Source organism: Equus quagga, chromosome 3, assembly GCF_021613505.1.
Source record: "Equus quagga isolate Etosha38 chromosome 3, UCLA_HA_Equagga_1.0, whole genome shotgun sequence".
Lineage (NCBI taxonomy): Eukaryota > Metazoa > Chordata > Mammalia > Perissodactyla > Equidae > Equus > Equus quagga.
In genome coordinates, this window is record NC_060269.1 from 139,786,167 (window position 1) to 139,811,346 (window position 25,180).

A 25,180-nucleotide genomic window follows, 5' to 3' on the forward strand; every position below is an offset into this window, starting at 1 on the left:
CTCTACAAATACCCCCCCTTGTACTCGGAAACTCCTTTACCAATCGCTGTAATTACAAATTTTAAACACAGCAATAGACACTTTTTCTAAAACTACTAAATTAAATCACCAGCAGACACAAAAGGAAAGGTAATGCCATGGTAACTTTTGTACAACTGAAAAATTACATTTTTTAACTTATTCCCAGTTCAGGTCATTGGTTTATTTTTTGTTTTATGCTCTTTGTTTATAGCAACAATCTACTCTCCACATCTTTTTAAACATTTGACATTATAAGTAGGTGGAGTAATAAAATAAGCAATAAATTAACTCATATCTCTGTGTTCAGAGCAAGAGAATATAAACTGTTTTACTAGTTTATTCTCATAAGCATAACAAGAGGTAATTAACGGACACTTGTTTGGTTTGCTAGTATTTCTAAAATATCTACAGTATGTAAAAGTCAATGGACAAGAATCAATAGGAAACTTGTTCCAACATACTACTGTTTCCCAGATATTTTCTTGGATTGAACAGATTTCATGTATGACATGGACCATCATACAAATAAAATGAAAACGTTGTCTCCTCTAGAGCATCACGTCAAAAAACATGATAATCCGGGCAACTCTGCTAACACTTTAGTAATATCTATTCTTCCTTATTGTCTGTTCTTACTTTGATTTAAAAGTGATCTCTTAAGAAAAACCAAGCCTGCAAATTTAAGTACATTTCCTTATAATTATGCCTGCTCAAATGAGCACTGATTTAAGATTTTGAAAAGAAAAAGATCATTGTGCACGGAGATATTTGAAGATACCTCAAGATCCTGAGAATGATATGGTTTTATTTTGTTCTATTTCATTTTACTGGGTTAAATAGCTTCTCAGGCAGCTCAAATAACTTTCAAGTGGGGTAGGGTGAGGACTGGATTTAACTGGCAATAAATAAATTGGGTTGGATGGACTGGCTACTAAGATAGCCAATATGTCTTCTAAGTACAAAACTGAGCGAGGATTTCCCCCAAAAGTCATGGACAAATAAAGAGTCAATGGTAAAAACTGACCTTGCTCTAAATTAAATTAATATCTTTCCATTGGAGGGAAATCAAAAATTACTTACCCCAGAGTTTTTCAAATTAAGATTATTGCATACGCAGTGTTTCAGAGAGGGGCTTCAGAGAGCTTTTCAGAGTAGGGGCCCCCTGATCATCCTTGCTTCAGAGAAATCCTGGTTAATCTATATTATATAATGTCATTTTGTATCAGATTCACTTTTAAATGGAATCCAGTGGTATAAAAATTAAAATTAGAAGCATTTAAGACATGCTTCTTTTTCAATCTTCCGACAGCGGAGTGGTGCCGAATATCTGGTGCCAGAGCCTCTGCATGGGCCTTTTGAGGCAAGCAGTCGCTTAAACACCAAAGACCTTTGGTCTTTTTGAGCTATCTAGCATTTGGTTTGGTTCTTCTTTGAGAGAATAACACTTCAGATGTTTTTAAAATTTTGATTAAGTAGCACCTAGATAACTATCTCTTTCTTCTAAACATCTCAAGTTTCTTCAACTGATTCCCAGATGGTATACCATTCAGGCCTTCTAATACCCTCAGTGTTTTTCTCTGAATGTCTTTCAGTTTGTCAATGTCAATATTATAATGTCACTTCTCAATATGTGATGGCCTATTTTATGGACCTGAGAAGACACGAATTCTAATCATGGCTTTACCTTTTATTAGCTAAGCTAGTCAATTTTCAGCTTTCTCATCTGTAAACTAAGGAAAATAATTGTTCCTTCTTGAGAGAATTTTACATGAATAAATTAAAAATCCACATATAGCTTTCAAAAGTGTCAGATAAACAACCTGTGAATTTCCTTTCTCTCTTCCTTAGGTCAAAACTATTAGCCAGAATTAAATCAAAACAAAACAAAAACCACTCTGAGAATGGAGAATTCAGGGTAGAAAACTGATACTTAAACATTTGCTCTAGTGGCCTCAGGATATAAACCTCAAATGTATGAAACATGAGACAGCAGAGGCTAAGGCCTTTGTATATTTACCTGGCTTTATCCCAAGCCTAGTACAGCACCCTTAACGTGGGTACTTTGTGAAGACAAAAAGATAATAATAATAAGCATGATGTACAGTTCTGTGTATTTCAGGGAGGTGCCCTTAAATAACAACAAATGCACACAGTACGAAATCGTAAGAAAAAGGATCTGGGTCCCTGGAGCAGGTATAGACCAGGCAGCACAGTCTCAGGAGGACATTTACATGGAAAGCCCTCCTCCAGGGGCTGGGCAACCTTGGGCAGGTCACATAACATCTCTGGAACCTGTTTCTTCACCTAAGTTTCTAAGGTTCTTTCCAGCATAGCAAGTACATCCCCCTTTTATTCTAAAATGAAAAACGAAGGCCACATTAATATATCTATGCCTCTAGTTCTTCAAACAACAGAATAAGAGAAACATCATGCAAGTGTCAGGAAAAAAGCTAAGAAGTGGTTCCAAACCCTGAAACAACAGGAGAGCTTTTCCTTTCATGATCCTATTTCACACTATTATAGATTAACAAATTCACTTCTTAATCATCAGTACCTCCATTAATCAAAATGCTTAGGGAGTTGACTTTTTTTGTTATTTATATAGGCTTTGTTTAAAATTTTAAAATCTTGTTCTTTACCAAAACCACCATTGTATACAACAGCTATGCAATTTCATTACAAATATCTCTTTACATGTCCTTCTCTTTTCCTAATAGTATCACCCTGGATTAGGACTTTGGACCATGACATTATTTTTGTGACTGACATCTAGGCTTCAAGTCTCTCTTTACTTGAATTTGCAGTCATAATCTTCCCACAGCATTATCTTGATCAGATGACCACTGTCTACCAAATAAAGCCTGAATGATGTCCTTAGCCTAGCATTTCAGAGTCTTTAAAATGGTCCCAATTTACATTTCTAGACTATCTCTCCTGAATCCAATACCATAACTGTATGAAATTTTTCTTGGTCAATAAACATACCTTTTAACCATTTCAACTAATGTCATTCTCTCCATGTGGATGCTTTTTCTCTCTCATGCTTATGGAAACTACCTAAATCCACATGGAATGGAATCTCTGTATTGCCTTCCTAGATACTCCAATCGGAAATAGTTTTTCAGGGGCCCGCCTGGTGGTGCTGCAGTTAAGTTTGCACATTTTGCTTCTCGGCGGCCCAGGGTTCGCCGGTTCGGATCCCGGGTGCGGACATGGCACCACTTGGCAACAGCCATGCTGTGGTAGGCATCTCACGTATAAAGTAGAGGAAGATGGGCATGGATGTTAGCTCAGGGCCAGGCTTTCTCAGCAAAAAGAGGAGGATTGGCAGTAGTTAGCTCAGGGCTAATCTTCCTCAAAAAAAAAAAAAAGAAAGAAATGTTTTTTCTCCTCTAGAGCCCTGTAGTACCCATACGACTCAACATCATTCAGAGCACTGATGGCAGCTCCATCATTGTATCATTAATCTATCATGTGATGTGGCTGCTCAAAGTAAACAACAAAAGGCTAGGAGGTTATTTCCCCAGAAAACAGATTAATCCGTTAGCCACTCATCGAACCAAATAGTCACACTTTAACTAGTTCAACAGAGAGAAGAATCAAACTTTCATTTCAAAGTGACCACCACATCGACCTCATACAAACAGCTGCAATTTTGTTACTGCTAATAAACATGAAAAAGGATTCTGCAGTTAGCATGTTCAAAACTCAGAAATTCTATAAACACTGTCTACTTGGTACTATGCCAGCCACTTGGTACTACTCTTATTTATTTCTTATAAAAAATCTGTGAATTAGTTACTATTATTTTCATCTTACAGAGAAAGAAACTGAAGTTCAGAGTGGTTAATTATTTTGCCCAAATCACACATTTAGAAAGTGGCTGGGCCATGATTCCAATTAAGATATTCTGACTCCAAGCATATCTGTCTGTTTTGTGATTAGAAACCTACCATTCATTTATAGGTATCATATCCCAGAGGCAGAGAAGAAATGAAGTAGTTGCCTTACATCTAAAGATTTAGAGTCTGCCAGTGAATGGGGAAAAGAAGACTCATCAGACACTACGCATCTGAAAGGAGAAATGCCTAATGAATCTTGAAATTATTGTGTCAGCCTTCCCAAAAAGGAAGGTGTTGGGACGGATGTGAAGAAAGCCTGAACACAAACCTCAGCCACAGTCCATCCAGTCTCTTCTTCAGCACATGCACAGGAACAACTGACATACACAGGATTCACACACGCACACGTATACACACAGCAGGGCACCAGATGTCCAGGACGTCGTTACCCTAAGCTCACTCACCCTTTTCTTAAGGCATCTGAAAATGACATCAAGAAAAAGCTGCAAACCAACTTGGAAACTACCTATCAGTAAACTGTAAGTTAAATCAAAGCTATCCATAACTGTTTTGTTCATGTATAAACATCAGGACAATTTTTTGAGCATATGTCCCCACCCCTTATAACTTATTCATGTATTTATAAGTTAGTGTTACTGTACCAGTATACTATGCATATTTAAAAAATAGACAAAAATATAGTTTTCAAACTTGAGAGAAAATTTTACATAGAAAATTCTAAAATTTTGTATATATAATGTAAAATGTTTATAATATAAAATGTTCATAATTATATTATATACTAACATAATATAAAATGTTTATAACATAAAATGTAAACTGTTATGTTAAAAGAAAAGGCCTTTATGAGTTTTTTCTTGGGAGTATTAACTTAGATGTGGCAAAAAGGCACCCATGTAGATTCATAATATAAAAATTTGGAAATGGAAAATTGGAGTATAGATGAGATAAAGATGAAATGAAGAAATTCTGACCAAGAAAATACAACAACAGCAACTACATAAAGCAAGCCTGTATTATGTGTGTGGCACTGGTCTTCCACAGAATTTCTTTTTAATCACCTCAAAAACCTGAATGGCAGGTTTTATTATCCCTACATGTAAAAACGAAGCACAAAGAAATCAACATTCTAAGTTCAGTTTTATACACATAAACCAAAACTTGCCATAATAGCAACGTTTCCAAATTTCTATGATAAAGTCAAACGAAAAATTAAAACTTAAGTTCTTAACTGTAGTGGACACTGTCAGTTACCTCCTCACATCATCTGTGCCCCTCCCTCCTTCCTAATAGAATCCTGATCTGATCCACTTGCCCCTCCATCCAAAAGTCCAGAGAGATAGTTGAACGAGTTTAAATCAACCCCTATATGGTATTTCTTTGGCAACTCTTGGTCTCAAGTTATGTACTTCACCTAAGTTGGTTCAATCGATTGAAGGAAGGGATTTAGAATCCATTTTGGGGGCAGATATCTCTTCCTCTCTCTCTTTCCCTCTTTTCTTCCTTTTCTCTCTCCGTTCTTTCTTCTCCTCCCTCCCACTGAATATGAACCAGGAAGCACGAAGCCCTGGTTAGCACTGATGGCCATTTTGAGAAGAGGAGCAAAGCCTTAGGACAAGCTAACGCTGAGGATGGAGAAATGAAGAGACAGAAAGAAATTAAAAGCTACGGTTTGAAACACTGCTGAATTTCTTCCTCGGTGAGATAACAATTTTCCTTATTATTGAAACCAGATTCAGACAGGTGTCAGTTATTTGTAATCAAAAGCATATAACTAATTTATTAACCAAGTCACCTATCTTCTATACTCAAATGGTTTATGTCTTATTGGTAAATTAAAGAAAACAAGACCTTAAAATTGAAGAGCTTTTTCCATAGGCATCCACAATAAGTTGGCTGACATGAAATATTATCCTGGGTATGGACGTCATCATCCTGGCATTTAAGAAATTAAAGTGAAATGTTCTAATTTTCAAGTACACAAGCAGAGCACACAAATTCAGTACAGTGTCAGTATTTCTATTAACATAATAGTGAATATTTATTGAGAATTTAAGTATAAGTACATTACTGACATCACAAACTGATTCAATCTTCACAACAACTCAAAAAGACATGTAGTATATTATATTCACTTAACAGGTAAGGAAACCAGGCCAGGCGAGTGCTCCCGCCCAGCACTCTGCTGAAACTAGAGTTTGAACTCCATCCTGTCTGCCCACTAAAACTTGGCTCTCTTCACCATAGCCTGCTGACTCACATGCCATTTCTTTTTAAATTCTAAAATAAATTAACATAATACGTTCCCATAATAAACATGATGGAATACAACAGCTGCAAGGATTGTTTACCTGGACGTCGCATTGACTTATCAATCTGCACACATAAACATGCTCTCATTTCTTCAAATATGAACTGTTTAAAACTCAGACACATTGTTACTGAAGTTTCTTGTATTTTTTTTCAGATGGATGTTCTCTGTTTCAATGATAGAAATTTGACTTGGAGGAAAAGAATGAACAGTCCTTATTAAATCTACTTAACAAGCATTTATCAGGCTCTCCTACGCACTTAGTGCTATGGTCAGTGCTTTGGGAAGCATAAAAATGAAAAAGACAGAACTTGCCACCAGAAGCTTGAATTCTAGATGGAGAGAGAGAGGGACAAACTCCCTATGACATAAGACAGCTGTTACATAAAACTAACAGAGGCATAAGAAAGACTGTGAGGCATGGCTGCAAAGGGAGCAGGCTCTGAGTAAGCTCTCCAAAAAGAGCCTCACAGAAAAAGGACACATTTGAGATCATTATGTAAAGTCTTAAAGTAAGCTCATCTAGTCAACAGAGTAGGCCCAACTATGGGCCAAGACCAAAGCGATAGTCAAATAAATAAAATATGACGCCTGCTACAGCATTCTCTTGAGATACGAGACATAATGTTAGCCACAAAGCAGATGGCAGGTATTCTCCCAGGCAGTAAAAGAGAAGGAAGAGGGATGACCTGTGCTAGGCTAGTGTGTGAGACCTCCAAATGGAGAGCACTGTTTGCCTGAGGCACTGAGTAAATGTGGTCACATTTTCCTAGCTGAAATCAAGCAGGCCGTCATGGTGGAGGAAGCACAATCTGGGTCTTGGGTGGTGAATAGAAGTTTGCCTGGTAAAGAAGGTAGAGGGAATATCAGAAGCAAAAGTCCAGAGGCTCAAGAGTAGCTAACTTCCCTGTGTAACTCTGCAAGTACATGGTATAACAAGAAAACAAGAATAACTTGGGGCCACTGATGGAATTTAAAGGCCAAGATAGGAGTTTAGATTATAGACACTGAGTGTGTTAGTACAGGTCTAGAGGAAAATAATCATTCTAATCATTTACTAGACTTATGACAATGGGCTGGTAATTCAGTTAACCACTTTAGGCTACAGTATTTCATCTATCTAACTGAGACAGTGACATGTATTTATCAGAGTTCCCTTGAATATAATGTACAGGAAAATGTGTTGTGAAATTTAAACCTCTACACTAATATACAAACTGATTTTGGACTAGGGAAAGGATATAATCCTAGCTGTACTTTAAGAAGATACCTCTGGCCATTGGTCAGATGATGATGTGGATAAAGATATCCTGGAGCAGAGAAGCATCGGGAAAGAATAAGCTAAAGAAAGGGAAAGGAGAAGATGGACAGTCGTGGTCCTCAGGAAGCAGAATCAACAGAACTTGACAGTGGGGATAAGAGAGAGGAAATAAGGCAAAGTGACACTAAGCTTCAAGTTTGGATAAGTGATGGAACAGGGTGGAGGAGAGAAGGTGTCAAGCTCCCGATAAGCACCAATGCCCAGTTAACAATGCATAAAACTAGGCGAGGAGTTAAAATAGATTGTAAGAATCATGCATTTTATAGTATTTTTACCTAATTAAAAGAAACTTTTGTCCCGTGTCCAGTTAATATACGAGGTAAGGAGTACTATACTGTACTCAAATGCCAGCCTGACATTTGGGCAAATTATATCACCTCTTTGGGTTTCAGTTTCCTCACCCATAATTTGGTTCTCCTTCATATTACTGAGGATCAAATGAGTAACAATTCCTGTGAATAAAGCCCTTGGGAGAGCTCCTGGGTCGCACACTCAATCTGAGAGCTTATAGCTGACTTGACACTTTCAGCCATGTCATCACCACCTTCTGCACTCAGAAAACATTTCTCCTCGTGAATGAAGGCTGTATTAGATAAAGGCACCAAAGTTTCTACATAATTGTTTAACAGCCTGCCTCCAGGAATACACACGAAATATAAGTGTGCTTATCCCATTTAAGAAAAAGGTGCTTTGATTTGGGGCAAAAACATAACAATGGGTAGTATGTCTCCTGAGTAGTTTCTACAAGCTACAAGGAAATCAAGAAAACAGGCAGAGCACACTCCCTGGATGCAAACTTCAGCCTGTCTGCTAAATGGTCTGTTAGGCCAGGATCAGCACAGGGTTGCTAACCTTTGCTGCTGATGGACTCACCACCACCCCACGCTGTAGGCCTCATCATTGACTCACTCTCACTATCATGCCCTCCATGATCCAATTCCCTATTCCCTAGCCTCCCAGTTGAGCTGTCATGACTCACTGTCTCTCTAGGGCTGGCCTTGCTAAGATAAGATAATGGCCTTTTATGTGCAGGCACTGTGAATTCTTCTCCACCCCTTGCACAGGGAAGACAATTTAAGTGGAAAGGAATAAATTGCTGGATTTAATACAGTGACCAAACACAAAAGCCTAATAAAAATGTCAGAAGTGTACACTCTAGCATGGCAAAGAATTGTGGACGCATGCTAAATGATGTACGCTGTGCCTTAGCAACCCCAGTAAGGATACAAAATGATGAGATGAAACCAGCTGCCACAGTGGCTTCCTATCATTTTAGCAATTTCTATTTTGTAGTAATTTTGTAGCAATATTGTTTTTTTTGAAAATTAAACAAAGTCATAGACACACAGAAATGTGTAAAAATATTTGGAAAGAATTGATAAATACTATAAGATATTGCAAAATACCCTTTTCTTCGGGCTTTCATAAATAGAACAGACACACAATACCACAGTGAGGAAGTTGGTACAAAAAGCCACCCGTGTATAAGAGCCTATGTTGATATAATATATAAGATATATTGATTGAACAGGTTTATTGATTGCTATTCTCTTTAACCTTAAACACTATCAAGGAAGAGCAAGGCCAAAGATATTAAAAAGACAAAGCTTCACATGCTTTCTGCAGCTCATTTGTCATGAAAGATGACTCTGTGGATCCTCTGTATCACCTGCCTTTTCCTTCAGTCTATGAATATTTGAATGTCCACTATATGTGTATACTGCTCTCTGGTGAATAAAGACGGATCTGCCAAAGCCCTCAAGAAGTGTACAACCCAGGGAGGGATTGGGAGGGATTCTGTTAGCAAACTAATAATCACAATATAAAAATCAAACAATTTTTATAATACACCAGACTTAGTCAAAGTAGCATACTTTTAATTCCCTAGGCTTGCAGCGTGCGGATTAATCACATTAAAAAGTAAGTGAAGACATCTACATATTGGAAGGTGTCTATTGTTTGGTATTGCACAGCAACACAAGGAACAAGAGCCCCACTCCCCAGGCAGGGTGGGGGCCCCCTCTGAATGGCAACAGTCCCCATTTAGAGGAATGAAAGCAGTGCCTGCTTAGTAGCAAAGTCGGGTGGGATTTCAGCATTCCAGACACAGGAATGGGAAGATAGCGAACTCCATGAAAATGGAGAACTCATGAAACATGTAGAAAGACACGAGAGAACCAGCAGCTTGTAACGTGTCTCTGCACAGTAAGGCTTCCCATTCTTATACTGGGGGAGGGGGGTACTCAGCCAAAACCCAGAAAATAATAACAAATTATTTTAACAGATGATGGTAAACATTGGGTTATTTTCGCCCCAGCAATTTGAGAGTTGTTTGATTTATAATATTTAACATCAATTGAACTCTGTGACCGATGCATTACATCATCTAATCCTCCCAATGGCTCTAACATTGATGCTTTAATTATCTCCATCTTAAAGAAGATATTGAGCCAGAAAGGTTAATTAACATGCTCCAAGTCACACAGCTAGGAAGACTCAAAGCTAGGATTCAAATTCTGGTCGCCTGTAGCAACGTCTAAATTAATTCACTCCACCAATATTTCCTGTGCACCTACCACTGTTCTCTGCCTTCATGAAACTTTCATTTTAATTGAGAGGGACAGACAACCAGATAAATAAGCAAAATACACAGTATGATGGTGATGGAGCCTAAAGAGAAAACGAAACCAGGGAAGTGGGAAGAGAGGGTTGGGGTACTCAGCTTCCACATGCAGAGGGAACCTAAACTATTACAAAATGGACTACTTTTATGGTTTTAATAAAATCAAAAAAGTTCGTAAATACTGGACATAATTTGAAGTGAATTATTTCTATTGAATCCATTTAATATCAGGCTTTAAAGTAGTTTTGTTTTAATGCAGGCAAGGTTATAGAGAAAAGGGAATGCTTGTGTACTACTGATGGGAAGGTAAACTGGTGCAGCCACTACGTAAAACAGTACGGAGGCTTCTAAAAAAATTAAAAACAGAACTACTATATGATCCAGCAATCCCACTTCTGGGAATATATCTGAAGGAAATGAAAACACTATGTTGAAGATGTATTTGCACCCCTATGTTCATTGCAGCATTATTTACAATAGCCAAGACATGGAAACAATCTAATGTCCATAGATGCATGAACAGATAAAGAAGTTGTGGTATATTTATACAACAGAATATTATTCAGCCACAGAAAATGAGGAAATCCTGCCATTTGTGACAACAAGGATGGACCTTGAGGGCATAATGCTAAGTGAACTAAGTCAGACAAAGTAAGGCAAATACTGTATGATCTCATTTCTACATGGAATCTAAAAAAAAAACCCAAACTCATAGAAAAAGAAATCAGACTTGCAGTTACCAGAGGTAGAGGGTGGGGGGAGGGGAAAATGGAGGAAGGTTGTCAAAAGGTACAAAGTTCCAGTTATAAACTAAGTAAGTACTAGGGATGTAATGTACAACATGATAACTATAGTTACTACTGAGGTATGATATATATGAAAGTTGTTAAAAGAGTAAATACTAAGAGTTCTCAACACAAGGAAAATTTTTTTCTTCTTCTTTTATTTTGTATCTGTTTGAGATTATCGATGTTAACTAAACTTACTGTGGTAATCATTTCATGATATACATAAGCCAAATCACTGTGCTGTACACCTTAAACTTAGTGCTGAATGCCAATTATATTTTAATGAAACTGGGGGAAAAAAAGTAGTCTTGTTTTAGCCATAATCTGTTGTTTTATCTGACATCTTTTCCCCTAATATTTAATATAAATAAGAATTGGCAGTCAAAGCAACATGCTGGGGCAACTAAGAGAAAGGACGGTAATTTTCAGCAATGATCAGTATAAGTATTCTGGTGAGAAACACCAGCTGTATAAAAAGAGGTTGTTAGGAGATTTATAATACTACCTTTCCTTTTTTTTATTCCTGTCTCTAATTTCTCATATTTAAGTTATTTTGTCATCTAGTCCTGGAGAGATGAGTTTCGGTCAAAAATACTGAACAAATTAAACTTTATATTGATTTCAAAGCTCACCAACCACCTACAAATTGTACATAAAACACTTTTGACTTCAGCACCCTCTCTGTGGAGTGAGAAAGATTCCTGCAAGTTTAAACCCAGCCTACAGGATACACACCTCCTTGTGTTGCACAGCAGGTACTCCACAAGATTCCAGGCGGTATAGTGACAAAAGCAGAGAAGGGAAAGAGTTAAGTGACAAAATTGTTTGCCAGCGTTAAAAGAATAGTTGAATGGTGCTGGGTGTTTGTGTATGTGTGCGTGTACATTTAACAAGTGATTTTACATACAACACACACACACAAATATAGAAGCAAATACTAGTGTGAAGTTACTGAAATTCTTTACGAAAGGATCTAAATTTCTCTATCCACAGAGGTAACAAAAGAATGCCAAGTTCACTTGCAAAGGTGGGCTGAAAAGAACAGATTTATCAAGCCAATGCACTATAAAAAGTTAATTATCTGACCACATTGGTACAAGAAAAATAAAATTAAACCTCAATTGCCCACATCTAAAATACTTTTAATTTTTAAAAAATCTCAACCAGAATTAACGAAAAGTAATTATTCTTTGGAACAGCTAAAGGCTGCCCTTGCTTATTTGGATTAATTGGTGTAAGTGGGAGAAGGAGAGAAAGCAGGGGTCTTGCGTAGTCAAACAACTTTGGGAAACACATTTACAAAAGTTAAACAGATTTCTTTATCAGACAACCCCTTGGAGATTAATAGACAGTGTACACTGTAGTCACTCCAGGGGATATGACTTTCATTATTTCTCGACACATTTGACCACATAATACTTTTCTCTTGGATCATTGGAGAGTACCCTTTAGAAATCACTGCTTTGAAATATAATACATATAAAATAATCAGTATAGCAATAAATACAAAGCATTAAAATAACAGATGCTTGAGAACTGCAGAAAAGAGCTATACTTAAAAAAAATCTAAGCCTGAGTCATCTTACAAAAATATAAAAAAATTAAGTACCTTGTAATAGATATCACACTGATGATGGGGGCATAACATGTATTTGCAAATAACTAAACTTCTATCAAAACATGTTTATCTACACTTTAATAGCGTTCTTCAACCAGGTCACTTAAACTTAGAAAACAAAGCAATATCTGGACTCTAAGGCTGTTGTTTTAAACCACGCTTCTCTCTTTAAATTAGTGTATGACTTCTGAATAGAAAGGGATTGAAGAATGACATTTGTCCATTTTAAAAACATTTTGTTATATTTATAGTTCTTTTTTGCCCCTCTGTCATATTTAGTTCAAGTTCTTCATCTGATTTTGATCTAGTATTCCATCTTAGGGCAACAGAGTGATACGTAATAACTCAAAAAAATAACCTAATGTTGATAGTAGTGATACTGTTCATTGTGTAAGTTCATTGTACGATTGACAAGAATTTAAAAAAAAATTCTTTCCAGACCCCCTTAGGTGAAAACTCTTGCCATGAAATATGATGGCTGATAAACTTGGTGATTTTTAATGTAATTATTGTAGCTACGAGTGTTCTTCTTATTCGCACAACTTCGTTTTTTCAAACACACTATTTGCTGCAGTAATTTCCCGCATCAACTAAATTCCAGGGGATTACATGGTGGGTGGGGAGAGGAAAAAAGGTATTTCCTTTTATCAAATGTAACTATGTTGCCTTCTCATTCCATCACGTTCCTCTGTAATAAAAGAAGAATCCAGGGTGGTCACTTGGAATACCTGATTAACAACTTTCCTTGAAACTATTCATTAGGTGTGGAATTCATTCCCCTTAAAGAGGTGTAAAGAAAAACCACACCAATTCAGAGAACAAGTTCCCTTTTAGAAACAGACTCCAGATTTCAGTTGCCTTCAGGGTATTCAGGTTGTATACATTCTGTTCTCCTCAGAAGATCAGGAAAATTAACTGACCAGGGTGCACAACACATTTACTAGGGAGAATTACAGGAAATGATGGTCCCTGTTCTCAAACCTCTTACAATCAAAAGATAAAAACACAAATATGAACATAAAAACCTGCATCAAGCAACTCCATTATTCTCTCTTGATTTGCCTTGTTTGGTTTTTAACTCATTTCTTCATACTATCATTAGTGATGTCTGAGAGGCAGGTGATTACTGAAATGACTTCAAGTGTACACCACTTACCTCATATTGAGGAATTATCAAGTATCAGGACAACCACTTAATAATGCATAATCATCAAATCTCTTTTAATCACTTTTTTTTCCAACCTAAGCCTTCAAACAATTCCCATTTGATAGCAAAGTCAAGCAAAATATAAGCAGACTACATCCAGTAAAGAAACTGCCTTTACTTTTTAAATTGCTAATAGGAGAGAGAACAATCTCAAAATCACTCATCCACAGTCTAATTATCTAATTCTTGGTTTATTACCATGAATAATTCTACCATTATAATTCTAGAATGTCCTATGAAGAGTTCCCTATAAATTTTTGAAAAAGAGCTAGAATAAATCTTTGATATATTTCAATCTCCTCCCCTTCCCTCAATTATGATCAGTATCCCCTAGAGACCAGGAGGCCTTGTGGTAAATTCTGATGCTATGATGATGAACACATCAGACGTAATCCCTCTCTTATCTGAGCTACTATATATTTTTATAAGGCAAAAAAATTGGTGCTCAGAAAGAGATCAAGTACCTTTGTTCAGCATCTGCAGGTAGTGACCAGCAGTGCTGGGTACATAATTAGTGCATCTTTTGACTTCTGATCTAGTGGTTTTTTCGTGCCACATGTCTTTCATCCCAAATTCAAACCACTGTTAGTGTCGTTTTTCAGGTTTAATTTCCATTAAGCACTCAGTCGAAAAGTATTGATTAACCAACCTGCACTAGGCTAGATGCTATATGTAAAACAAAGACAAATGTAAAACAGGAGTCTTTGCAAAGTTAACACACATGTTAAGATTAGAGAATAATACCTGACAGAAAATTATATGAGACAGAAATTATAATAGTTGTTTTAATAATAAAAACAAAATAAAATACATAGCACTTACTGTTTGCCAGGCATCATTCTAAGCCTTGTTTATTTAGCGAATCATTTACTCCACATAGCACTTCCATCAGGTGAATTCTATTACCATCCTTGTTTTACATAAGGGGGGACTGAGGCACGGGGCAGGTCATTGAGTGACATTCCCAAGGTTACACATTAAGTCATTGAAACCCAGGCAGTCTGAGTCAACAGTCTGTATTCATAAGCACCACATTACAATGAATGATCATTTGGAGAGTTGAGAAAAGGTTTGATAGAAGAGGTGAGACTTCTCTGAGGAGAGGAAACTATGCTACTATAAATTGCAGGCAAGAAAGGAGTCCAGAAATGTGCTGGGAGTTTCCAGGCAGTAACGGGAATACAGCATAATATGCCGTGATGGCAGTGATAAAGAGGTAACGTAGAACTAGATGACAGCGAGTCTTGAAAGTCAAGCAAAAGAGTTTTATGCAAAGGGGAATTAATTTTAACTAACCAATCACTGCAGAGTAGAGTAAGTGCATTTCTAGATATCTTATCTCCCAATCTCACTATATACAATGATTTCAATAGAAAAACTATCAAATACATTCACGACAGCATATTTGTTTGTATTCAGAACTGTTACTCCTATTTTTTAAGAGGCAAACTTGGAGATTTTATCTAAAATAAATCCTGGAATCTTTCTTCCTGGTTTCTATTTAGAGATTCCAAATAACTAACGTATAAAATTTTGACATCAACTTTCTCAATATAAGAGCATATCACTAGCTTTTATGATATAAAAGCAATACATTTATCTTATGTTAAGTGAAATTTCTCTAAATATGTATTCTTCAAGCATTTTGAACATTCACATAATTTTTATATTTCTCTAGCTCTCAGTATCCCCACTCACCTCCCAAACACACACACACACACACACACACACATACACACCCCAACTGGCCAGCTTGGAACATCAGTTGGTATAAGGAACTATACCATTTAGAACAGACTGGCTGTCCAGCATGTTAAGTCACCAGGTTTTATTTTTCCTCTCTTTCTCTCTTTCTCTTTCATAACTTTTTAACTTCTCAGCCATTCTGTGTCCTGCAACTACCTCAATCAAAAGGTGGGTCCTTATGTAAAGGAAATAAAATTTAAGGCAATATTCCTTTTTGTAGGTTTTTGCTACTAGCCTCTGGGTGGAGAAGCAGCTTTGGGAAGAAAAAGATCAACATGGTCTAAAAAAAACCCAAAAAAACTGAGGAAAGTTTTGGAGAAAAGCTGAAACTTGATAGAAGCTGGGAGAGCATATAACATTGTACGAAGTGCCTGAATAATGCTCAGTAGTATCTTGTGAATAAGAATATAATTCTTGGTTCAAAGCAGGGCTTTCTATTAAGAGATTTTTAATAACATTCAATCCTCCTCACACTCTTTTACCATGAATAATACAGAAAGCAGGTTTTATCCTGAGTCATTTGAATTTAAACTTAAAAAAAGGACAAACATTTTTAGTTTCAGTATGAATAAAAATAGCGCACTTAGAAAAACTACACTATAACAGCATGTTCATTTCTGAAAAGATTGAGATTTTACTTTAACAGCAAGTAAATTAGTAACTACTTTTTAAAATTTTATATATTCAATATGAAGTTGCATATCCAGATAAAATGAGAGAAATAACAAATATATACTTTGGTAATATTTTTGAGAAAAATAAAGTGTTACTCTGTGTGCAGCTGCCCTTGACAGTACATATTCTATTCTCCAAATGTCACAATTTGCCTCAAAACCATTCCTTTTTTAGGTAACTGTTTTTATAAAAGATCAAGAATAAATTCAGGCATTTAATAAGATCTAATCTTCTAGGAATTAACGAAGTAAATCTGAATTTTAATATTAATGGCACCATCCTTCCTTTTGTCTATATGTAAATCTCTTTCATCATATCATATGATAGTTTTATCATAACTATCTCCAATTAAATAATGATGATGATAATATAATAATAATGTAACTTTTTTCCTCATAGAATTTGCTTGCTTATGGTTATTTATTTTGACCGTAATTCTTAAAACAATGTAACTACAGTGGGTTGTTTAAAAGATATGAAATATGTATAATTAGTATCCTAAATGTATTAAACTTCTTGAGATAAACTAATTGGCAATTTCAAATACTTTACACTGGGAAATTGAGAATATAAATTAAATAATATTTAAATGTTAAATGTTTACACAAAAATAAACTGTTTAAAACACATTTTTTAATATATTCGTCTAGAAACTTTCTAAATTAGCACACCACATTTAAAATGTAATTAAAATTAATATTTTAGGACAAAAACGGTCAAGGTTAAACTATTTGTCTTCCTTAAAAAGTTTATAATGTCTTTTGTGTTTCTACTTACAAAAAAGAAATCTCAATGAAACCTGGATATTAAAACCTCCCAGGAAACCAACAATAAAAGCTGCTAAGAATTTCACAAGTTTTTTTTTTCCTTAGGTGTTAATTAAATGATCATTTAACACTGAAATGTAAACACAACATTTTCATCTCCTGACAGCACAGCCTATTATAAATCCGGGGTAATAAAAGTCTTGGTGTTAACGCTCTGAACCGAGTTCCCACAACACTCTAAGATGCCTTGTCGTGTCTAAGGTTAAGCATCTAGACACAAAACAAAGCTTGCGCCTACTCGACTTCCAGTCCAACTTTCCCATCGCCCAGTGACCTAGGTAACACTTGGAGCAATAAAGAATAAATTTAATTTCTCCAGCATTTTGTGAGGATTAGGAACAATTGTTGGCTTGCAATGACTTTTTATCCTTGAATTCTTTTTCCTCCAGAGCATTCCTCTAGTCCTAAAAGAGAATTCTGATGGTTTAAGACATAGAACAAACAGAACTTTAAATTAGGCTTTTTTCAATCAATTGGAACTGTTGGAGGGGAAGCAATCAACCTTTCTCTGTGCTGTTGTCAGCTATTCACATACTTCAAGCTTTAATCTTTCACTAGTAGAAGAAACCTATCATGACAGGGCAAAGCTATCTTTTCCCATTCTGTTTCCAGACTTATTTATTTCTCTTTTCTTTAAGTTTTTTTTTTAAACACTTAAATCAAGTTGCCATACTTAGCTGTACACATTCATTTGGGGGACATTTCAAGAGGCACAGATGTTCTCTTAATAACATTTCACACAGCCATGTCGTACCCTCCTCGACCACGGGTGTTGCCACCGACAGGACTTTTCATTTTCATTGCTTCCTTCTGTAGAATTTAGTTTTTTTTAAACTCTTGCCCAAAGTTTCTTATACCACAATTTATCAAATATTCTAAGGTTAACCCTCTATAAAGATTTCAATGATGTCAATTAACTTGGCTCTAGGTAACAGGTAATGAAGGAGACAAATACCCCCATTTATCTGACTGCGAAGCTTCTGTACTTTTGAGATGTACTGGAGATGTGATAAAAGGAAAACAAAACAAAAATAACTTTGGGCTCAAACCTATTTCATTATTAAATATTGTTTAAATGCAAAGTGCTAAACAGTTTGCAATTTGCGCTGCATTTTGACACAAAGTTTAGTCTAAAAATGTACTTAAAATCATATATGCAGTTTGTGTAAAGAAGACAGAATGTACTACAGATCAAATCATATTTGTATATTACAAGATCAATGGAGTAATGATCCTATATTGCTTTAAAAATCAAAATTTCAGTCAGTAATAAAAATATTCTGTAGCAATATACACAAATCTCTGAATAACTTTCAGAATAATTTACCTACAGTTGAAGGTGTTTACTCAGCATTTTCTAATTCATATTTTTCCTTGGTTATGTTATTTAGGAAAACAATCATTAAAACAACAACCTACACATGTGGACTAACATAAACAGTTGCTGAGTCACAGTCTCCGTTTTTATCCCTAATTCATTTTATACAGGAATTTTAAAACTATACAGATGACCAAGTGAGAGAGAGTAAAAGATTTCATTAAGAACATTCTGGCTTTAATGCACCTTCTTTGGCCAAGTAAGGATAAATAAAATGGTGCGAATGCACATTTTATGTTAATTTGTAGTCGTAAAAAAATTAATGTGGCTATGCTTATGTATGTGGTATTACTGTGAGAATAAATGCAGAAGTGAAGTGAAATAGAACCAGCAGATTTGCTGACTGTGAGCAAGTTGCAAGAATATCTTTGCAACTATTCTTTTCATCTTATTTTTCAATGAGAGGGTGATAATACTACAAATATAATTTGTCAGACTTGAAAGTTGATGATGTTCTTTTGCATATAGAGCCTAAATTACGACTTGAAATATACCCAGGAAGTAAACATTATGATCATTCCCATTTTACAGATAGGGAACTTGACTCCCGGAGATGTCAACTGATTTCCAAACATAGCAGAGCCACTAATATCTAAGTAGGCATTTAAACACCAGTATTTTATGCCACCTTTCTTAGGATACAAGTTAATTGATTGTATTATCTTAAAACATTATGTAATTAAATTAAAATTAGTTGAATAGAACTAAAACCCTATGGACACATTAATTAATATTTATTTAAATGTTAGAATTAATATCTATGTAAACTTCAGTCACCAAATTATAATCTTGAGATTGCAGTGGTAACTTTATGACTTACAGTCTAATTTTGAAATATTCCCTGGTGATGTGTATTCAGTGATATCTTTTTGACATGAAACCCTTATACTTAAATTCATGTTTCAGAAAACACAATCATTCTCGATGAAGCCTCTAGGCTTTAATTTACATATTACAGATTAGATGTTGGCAATGGCTGAGGCCCACAAATACCACATGTGATGTGGGGGTCACATATTATGCCAGTTTTTCTCCCCAGCATCTATCCCAGTATTCTCCAAATCCAAGCTGGCATACCAAGAGTACTTGCTGGTGGAGACAGAAACATTGCCACTTGGGAAAGCACCCATTTAAACAAGTACACTTGAGTGAGAAAGACCTTGCACTTGACTGCTGTGCCAGGAGCTATACTGTGGATTTCACTCAGAGAGTCTACTCTGTGGGATGGCAACAGCAGAAATCTGCCTATTTCCTACTTTCTCCAGCAATGTCTTCTACCTAGAGATCCCTTTGAAGTAACAACTATCAACACAAGGCCTACCAAAAATCTTAAATACGATCTTAATCTTCTTTGGTTGTATAACTTCTAAAGTATAGGATTATACATTGATTGAAAAAGAAAATCAAAAGTAGGTCCTGTTCATTGCCCTTTTTTTTTCATGGCAAGTGGTAATGGCTACTCTGAAATATGTTCAGATACCCACATATCAAGTCTTTTATCTATCTACTTAAAAACAAACCTTTAGTTATGTAACAGCGATCTCTTTAAATTAAATACTCCATGTATATCTCTATTTTTTAAGTGGCAAGAACAGAGTCCCTTGGGCCCAATAATAATACATAATTAATAAGTTATTTAATAAATAACAAAGGACTTGGTGTTTTAATCACTGAGAGTTAACACTTTTCTAAGTTTTCTCTCTCTTACTCATTCTCTATTTTCAAAGATAAAGAGTCAATCTGTTCCCCTTTAGCAAAATATCAGTATTAACAATACAAACAGTGCATCATTGCACCAAATGGTAACACACACAGAACCTTCTGAAGAACTTTCATCCTATGCACAGGAAGCTCTTCGGCAGCCAGTCTCAGAAATAGAGATCAGCGGTAGCTATCATGGCAGCTCACTAAGTGAGTAATGATGTCGATCCGGCTGGACAACGGTAACCGTAGCAACTGTAACCTGCAATTCCTGCACAACCACCGTCGGATTTATTGTGGCAGGGGCCAAACAGGCCAAGAATAAAATGAAGCAGGAGACTATGGCACCTGACACCTCCAGGAGCCCACACTTTAATCAGAGCTGGCAGAAATTAATTCAAGAGGAATTTTGACACAGCCTCCACTGTCGTATTCTGCTTTTATCCTTGAATACAAGAATCCTATGAGACTAAACTGACAGGAGGGAACTGAGGGGTTAGTATTATAAAAGTACAATATTATATTAAGTTAAGGTATATTTAGTTTACATGACAAATGGATCATTTTGATTTTGTCTATCAAAACCCTTCGATGTTTAGAAAACCTAAGGAGACTAAACATTTAATTAGCCAAGTTATCTCTTAAATTTAATTTGTTCTCCATTATTCATAATGCCTTCCCAGTGTTACTATTTGTTCATTCAAGTTACAAACCCTGAACCCGAGAGAGATTTAATTCAATACATCAAACACTTACTGAGAGCTTTCTAAAGGTCAAGCCTTATAACTAGACCCTGGGAATATTTTTTAAAAATGTTTTTGCAATACATTTATACTAGAATTTATATGCATAATCACAGAAAAAGAAAACTAGGATGATAATAATTGACAAGAAGACTAGTGGTTGTATCTGGGTGGGAGATAATGAATAATATCTACTTCCTCTTTTCTGTTTTTCTGAATTGTCTAAACCTTTCTAACATGAGCATGTGTTAATTTTATAACTATTAACAAACCAAAACAAAAACTAAGGCTCCTTCTATGGGAGTAGGCAAAAGGGAAATAAAGACAGCTGAAATGCGTATTTGTTATGCTACACAAATTAATTTTTACCTTAATAAAACAAAAAATTAAATTTTCTCCTAAAAAAGTCCCAATTATTATTATCAAAAACAATTTTGAGAATCTGAGATCCTATCTGACAATTGTGACCTGACCAATCACACTAAGCAGTCAAAATCTACTAGTCTCAGGTAAGTAGTCACTAGGCCACATAAAAAGAGCACTTAGCTTTAAAAATACTATATAGGGGCCGGCCCCGTGGCCAAGAGGTTAAATTCACGCACTACGCTTCGGTGGCCCAGGGGTTCCCCAGTTCGAATCCTGGGCATGGACATGGCACTGCTCATCAGGCCATGCTGAGGTGGCGTCCACATGCCGCAAGTTGAAGGACCCACAACTAAAATACACAACTATGTACAGGGGGATTTGGGGAGAAAAAGCAAAAGGAAAATAAAAATTAAAAAAAAAAAGATTGGCAACAGTTGTTAGCTCAGGTGCCAATCTTTAAGAAAAAAAAAAACACTATTTATAATGTTAGATAACTGAGTGGCAGCAAAGCTCACTGGGGAATAATAAATGCTGCTTGCTTGTGAACCTAAATAAGAAGTTTTTATTCAAAGAAGTAAAGAAAATGAATCACTGGGACCTATATATTTATTTTTGATTGTTAGTTTTGATTTGTTTTAGAAGATACAAGTGAAAAATGAGTTTCTGCAACAGGCTTTGGATACTTAAGCTTATGTTAGAAGTCTGGGTAAATACAGTAATACTCAAAGAAATAAACTGAAAACCACAAAACAAATATTTATAACCAAACACCCAACCGCAGTACTACCAATGAAATTCATCTCTAATGAGCCTGGATTAGTAGTTGCAAACTCAAGTCGAAAAGTGTGAATCATTCACTGATAAGTCATCTTTAAGGTTACATTTATCAGGAAGATCTGTATATGCTACCCACAAAGATAACTGCTATGCATAAATTTCAATCAACCATAATTGACCATTTCAAAAGTCACTGAAATCTCCGTCAGTTAACCAGCTCCAGACTGCTCTGAAAATAATTTTCTTCCACTCTTAAACTGATAATAAAAATGCAATCTTGGTTTTGGAGGAGGAGCAAAGGAGAGGATGAAGTATCCACATAAGTTAAGAAAATTATGTACCGTCTCTTTTAACCCTCAACCTATGGCCCTTTCCTTTTCTTTCCTTTCCTTCTACTTACACTTTCCATCTGTCAACAAGTGCTTGTAATTTTATTACACTGTCCTGTAGTTTACGCAGAGTTGGTATTATTTTACAGAGTTCTGTTAATGGACTGGATAAATGGTAATGCTATTTAAACTAGTCTCCTGCTCCAACAAACACAGCTGCAACTGTACTACTATTTCTGAGCAAACATCTTGACCTGAACATGTAGTGCTCTCTCAACCCATCCAAAGAGAAATTGGAGCAGACAGCAAAGGAAAAGCATATTTGGCCGCCAGCAGCAACCAACCGTGTCGAATCATAATTCATATACAGTGTACCCTCTTTTTCTTTATATTACATTTAGAGTCCAAAAAAAAAGCATGTGTGCTTCTTCACCTGGCATCAAATTTTCAGCCAAGAGTCAAATGGTGATTATTCATTACAAAAGTGCAAAGAAAATCTGCATAACGTCTAGTACATCAGACTAGCTTTAATCCAAGCCAACAGTGATAAAAATCAAACATCAGTGTATGAAATATATGCCAAACTAGTAAACTTTTTCATTGGTTATGCATCAGGAAAAAATAGTATTAAAAAAGGGTAAAAGATGCAATAAGCCAGGAAAAGAAATAGAGATACTAATTAGCATTATGCAACAACTTATAAAGAGAAAAGAAATTCTAAATTTGTTTCTTTCGTGAATTCTAGATGTGTATGGCTGTGCTACATTATACAGTAGGGCAACCATGGATCACTTAGTGTATAAGCGACAACCAGTCAAATTCTTTCCCTATCCCAATATATTTTCCTTGTTATTTGTCAAAAATCCTGCATCTTTTGTTCTGTCTCTTGTCCTTTTTGCAAAAGATTCATTTTTAAATGCACATTTTAAGAAACATTTTTGTATGCAGATTTGTGCACATTTTTCCATCTGACACAACATTTGTTTCGGGTGAGCTACTAGGCACCTGTATCATATGAAAAGAAATTGAACTTGCAGCCTTCCTCTTGGAAATTACACTAGCCAGGCAATCAGCTTCACAAGCCTTTGTTCCTTTAGTTATTAAAGACTGTTAATGGTGGTTGTAATTTAATTAGTGATCACCATCATAAAAAAGTGCTCACATGTAGCTTCTAACTTATGCTCTCAAGAGAAAGATCAGTGCTAACAATCCACTAACTCTAATTCAGGTGAGACAACAGTGTCTCAACTCAAAAGAGGCTTCTTGATGTGAGAATGCAGAAAAACATTACACCTCTATGTTTCTCTGTGACCCAGTGCCTACGTCAGATGTCAAATCCCAGTCAGTACTAAACATTAGACCATCAATCTCTAACTTCAGTAACATCGAAGCATTCAAGTCCCTCCTCCAATTAGTCCTGCCAAACAAACAAAATTTTCTCTTATATCACTGCCCAGGGGAAATTCTTTGAGCCAAAAAAGCAAATTATAACTCTGAACATATTTTCCAGCTGTCCATTTTCCTTTTATTTTTTTGCTGCTGAGGAAGATTCACCCTGAGCTGACATCTGTGCCAGTCTTCCTCTATTTCATATGTGGGTAGCCACCACAGCATGGCTGATGAGTGGGGTAGGTCCACACCCAGGATCTGAACCTGCAAACCCGGGGCGCCAAAGTGGAACATGCAGAACTTAACCACTACACCATAGGGCTGGCTCCCCATTTTCCCATTTTTTAACATTCTTTTAATTTATTAGAAAATGTGGCCTTACAGTTTTATGGGTTCTGTTTCTTTAATTCACTTCTTAAAGATTTCAAGTCTTCTTTCATATGGCAGCTTCATAAAGTTATAAAATCATAACAAAACATAAGGGAAAAATCCCTTGGCCACTATGTGATAGTGTCAAAAAGGGCCAAACGTTGAACAGAATATAATTCACAGAGAGGGGTTTCTGCTCTAGATTACACTGTCTTAACTTTCCTAAGAAAGCTAATTCAAGTACTTCTAGACTAAAAATCAAACATTCTTGTTTCTCAGAGATAGTGCTGAAGTTACTTCCTACATTTTCCCCTATTCAGTTTAATAACTTTAGATGACAGTCATTCCATTTAAATTATATTTTCACAGCTACACAGAAAATGGACAATTTCCCCGACTGGAGTGGACTGCTTTTATATGCACACTATTAGCAAAGTAGTAGTTTCATAGACCTTACTGTATAGTAGCCCTGAAGTCAATTCTTCAAAATCCCCTCAATCACCAAAAATTAAAGCAGATGGAGAATACTATTAAAACCATCCCTGTGGCCCTTCTTGGAAACTAAGCACAAATATTTAAATATGTTTCAATTTATATACATACATCTAATCTTTATAACAGCCTATATGCTATTTCCCTGGTAAAAATAGTCCCTAGAGAATTCTTGTTAAAAAAGCAGTCCCTGGGCTTCCCCATTTGATTTTTTTTTTTTTTTCTAATTTACTTCAGTTGAGCCAATTAACCAGCAGGGAACACAAGAAAGAGAAAAAGTACTGCTCAGCGACTTTAGCTATCCTACAGGAACAGTATCAGGAAAGGTAGACTCTAGAGAGAAGAGCTGGTGTGTTAACTGGCTACACCTCTGCCTACTGGGAAAGTTCTCTCAATAGCCAGTTAAGGGACCTAACAGAGATCCAGGCTACAATCAGGGGAGGGCTGTAGGAGGCTAGCCTTCCTACTTCTGGAATTGATAACAGTACTGAACTGGTAGGCTACAAAGCCTTGGCTATAAAGTCAAGTTCGAAAAAGCAGTCTGTTCACTTTCCCTACAAACTTGAACATATGGGACTTCTCCGTCATCCAGGTGGGGGCCGTGCTGAACAATTTATTCTATATATCCCAACAGCT

General features: G+C 36.0%; 1 protein-coding gene across 2 annotated transcripts in view; it reads right to left on the reverse strand.

The window, feature by feature from the left end:
* The window catches only part of SLIT2 (slit guidance ligand 2), a 366,489-nt gene that overhangs the window by 324,937 nt on the left and 16,372 nt on the right, over positions 1 to 25,180 (reverse strand). The gene's annotated exons all lie outside the window — the stretch shown is intronic.